The following is a 334-nucleotide window of genomic DNA, read 5'->3' as shown; positions in this document are numbered from 1 at the left end:
CAATGCTAGCATGATGTTTAAAGTGTGTTGATGATGAGGAGTATAATGTGAATGATAATGTTAGGGATAAGGTGTGGTCTACATGATTGATTATGTTAGGTACTATTGCGGAATGACCCCTACCTATATTACCCCTATATGAATATTTGATCATATACATGTTAAGAGTACCTATTCAATGTGGAATGTGTCCATGTCTGCTATGATGAACTGTGGGTATGTGGTCTAGAATCCCTAAGGGCTTTATATGTGAATTGCTCATGAATTGGGGACACGATGAATGTGTTGTGATCCCTTTAAGGGAAGAACACTCAATATCAATGTTGTTGCTATT

This window comes from Solanum tuberosum, unplaced genomic scaffold (assembly GCF_000226075.1).
Source record: "Solanum tuberosum cultivar DM 1-3 516 R44 unplaced genomic scaffold, SolTub_3.0 scf00009, whole genome shotgun sequence".
NCBI classification, from domain to species: Eukaryota; Viridiplantae; Streptophyta; class Magnoliopsida; order Solanales; family Solanaceae; genus Solanum; species Solanum tuberosum.
Note: the sequence above shows the minus strand (reverse complement) of the source record.